Raw genomic sequence first — 3,391 nt, 5'->3', positions numbered from 1 at the left:
CTTGTATTTTTTGTTTGTTAATTCTAAGAAACTTTCTAAATAGATAATTTTGTCATTTGCAAAGGCAGCAACACAAAACAGTCTTTGTTTCTATCTTCCTATGTAATTTTTATTTCCTTTTATTTTCTATTACACTAGGTATTTCCAGTACAATGTTTATTGGAAATGGGGGAGAGGACAGCCTTGCCTTATTCCTCCCACTCTTAGAGAAAAGCATCCATCTTCTCACAATTAATTAGTATTTTAGGTGTTTTTCTTGGTAGTTATTTATCAAGTTAAGGAAGTTCTCTTCTATTCCTAGTTCAATAAGTATTTTTTAAAATCAATAGATGTTATTAAACTTTGCCAATTGCTTTTTCTACATTAGTTAATGTAGTCACATGATTTTTCTTCTTTAACCTTATGGAAGCAGTGGATTAATTTAATTGATGTTCAAATGTTGAACCAGCTTTGCAAACCTGGAATAAATCCCAAATGTTTGTGCTGTATAATTCTTTTCATACATGTTGGATATTATTTGCTAATATTTTCTTGATTCTTACACTTATGTTTGTGAGAGATATTGGACTGTAGTTTTCTTTCCTTGTAATGTATTTATCTCGTCTTAATATTAGTGTAATTCTTGACTCAGAATTAATTAGGAAATGTTCCTCTTACTTCTATTTTCTTGAAAAGATTGTGGCAAATTACTATCACTTCTTCCTTAAATATTTGGTGCAATTCACTACTAAGACTATTTTGTCCTGGTGCTTAATTTTTGGAAATTTATTATTCACATTAATATAGTCCAATTAAAATTATTTGTTTCTCCTTCTATGAGGTTTTGTACTATTTGCCTTCTGAGGAATTGGTCCATTTTATCTAAGTTATCAAGTATGTGGGCATAGATTTCTTCATAGTATTATTTTATTATCATTTTATGCTTCGTAGTAATAACAGTGATGAACTATCTTTCATTTATTTTATTGATAGTTTATGTCTTGTATGTTTGTTTTCCTGGTGAGTAGTTTATCAAAATTATTGACCATTTATAAGAACCAGCTTTTGATTTCATTAATTTTCTCTATTATTTTCCTGGTTTCAATATCATTGATTTATTCTGTAGCTTTGATTATTTCTTTTCTAATAATTACTTTAGGATTAAATTGCTGTTTTTCTCTAGTTTCTTAATATGAAGGCCTAGATTACTGATTTAAGATATTCTTTTCTAATCAAATTTAATGTTCTATACTTTCCTATAAATGATACTTTTTCTGTGTTCTTCCCAAATTTTGAAAACATATTTTTATTTTAATTTAAAACAAAACATTTTTCAGTTTCTCTTGAGACTTATTCTTCTTATAACATTTAGGAGTGTGCTTTTAAATTTCTAACTCTTCTGGAATTCAATGTTAATTTCTTGTTTAATGCCATTGTGTGCTGATTACATACTTTGCATGATTTCTATCCTTTAAATTTGTTAAATTATTTTATGGCTCAGATTGGTCTTAACTCTGGGAATGTTCCATGTGAGTTTGTGAATATGTATATTCCCCTGTTTTTGGAAAGAGTATTATCTAAATGTCGATTAGATTGAGTTGATTGACAATGCTGTTTGAGTCAATTATATATTTTTTTAAAATTTTTTTTAATTTTTATTTATTTATGATAGTCACAGAGAGAGAGAGAGAGAGGCAGAGACACAGGCAGAGGGAGAAGCAGGCTCCATGCACCGGGAGCCTGATGTGGGATTCAATCCCGGGTCCCCAGGATCGCGCCCTGGGCCAAAGGCAGGCACCAAACTGCTGCGCCACCCAGGGATCCCAAGTCAATTATATTTTTGCTAATTGTTTTGTCTGCTTGATGATCTAATAATTATCGAAAAAGAAGTGCTTACATCTCCAACAATAAAAGTGTATTTGTCTATTTCCTCCTTTAGTTTAATCAGTTTTTGCCTCCAATATTTTGTCACTTTGTTTTTGGCACACAAATAAATATTGTTATTTCTTCTTAGAGAATTGACCACTTTCTCATTATGTAATGTCCATATTTATCCCTGATAATTTTCCTTGCTCTGAGTTCTGCTTTGTCTGAAACTAACATAGTTACTTCAGCTTTCTAGAATATATCTCTCATGCTCATAGCATTTAACTGAGTGAATTTTTGTATTTCTGAATAGTGAGAGAGATTTAAATTCATGCTTTTTTTCATATGAATGACCAGTTATCCCCTTACACATTTTTGAAGATAATATTCTTCTATTTAATAGACTTGATACCATTGTTGAAAACCATAGATATGTGATTTATTTTAGACTTCTTACTCTATTACGTTGTTCTATACATCTACCTTTATGCCAGTACGACACTGTTTTGATTACTATAGCTTTGTAGAGGACTATGAAATGTGTATCCTTCAACTTTAATGAAATGTGGCTTCATAGAATAAGTAAGTGCTCCTTAATCATTTGTTTTTGGAAGAGTTTGAGTAAGATTGGTGTTAATTCTTCTTTAAATGTTTCATATAATTCACAAATGAACCATCTATTTTATAGGATTTTTATTTAGACTTTTAAATTAAAAACTTTATTTTTAAGAGCAATTTTAGATTCACAGCAAAATTAAGTGGAAAATACAGAGTACTCATATTTACCTGTCTCCCACTTTTACCAACACACAACCTCTTCCACTACTGGTAGTCTGCACCACAGTAGTACATTTTTCATAATCAATAAACCTACATTGAAGTATTATCACTCAAAGTCCATAGTTTACATAAAGATTCACTCTTGGTTTTGTACATTTTATGAGTTTTGACAAACATTTAATGACATGTATCAACCATTTTAGTACCATACAAAATAATTAGTTTCTTAAAAATCTTCTATGCTCTTCCTATTCATTCCTCCTTCCCCAATAACTTCTGGGAAGTTTTTCAGTAGATTTGCTTTTTTAGAATTCTATGTAGTAGCAATTTTAGAATATGTAACCTTTTCAAATTGGCTTCTTTCACTTAGTAATATGTATTTGTTTCCTCCATGTCTTTTCATGGCTTGGTAGCTCATTTATTTTTAACAATAAATGCTATCCCATCTTCTGGATGGGCCAATTTATCCATTCACTTACTGAAGGACATCTTAGTAGCTCACGTGATTTGGCAATCATGAATAAAGTTGCTATAAAGATGAATGTGCAAGTTTTTGTGCACACATATGTTTTCAACTCTGTTGGGTAAATACCGTGGAGCACAACTACTGGATATCATAGTAAGAACATGTTTAGTTTTGTAATAATCTGACAAACTTTCAAAGAGCTTGTACCATTTTACATTTCCACCAATAATGAATGAGAGCTCTGTTATACAATATTCTCACCAGCATTTGGTGTTGTCAATATTTTGGATACTGGTCATC

This window comes from Vulpes lagopus, chromosome X (genome assembly GCF_018345385.1).
Source record: "Vulpes lagopus strain Blue_001 chromosome X, ASM1834538v1, whole genome shotgun sequence".
In the NCBI taxonomy this organism is placed as follows: domain Eukaryota; kingdom Metazoa; phylum Chordata; class Mammalia; order Carnivora; family Canidae; genus Vulpes; species Vulpes lagopus.
Note: the sequence above shows the minus strand (reverse complement) of the source record.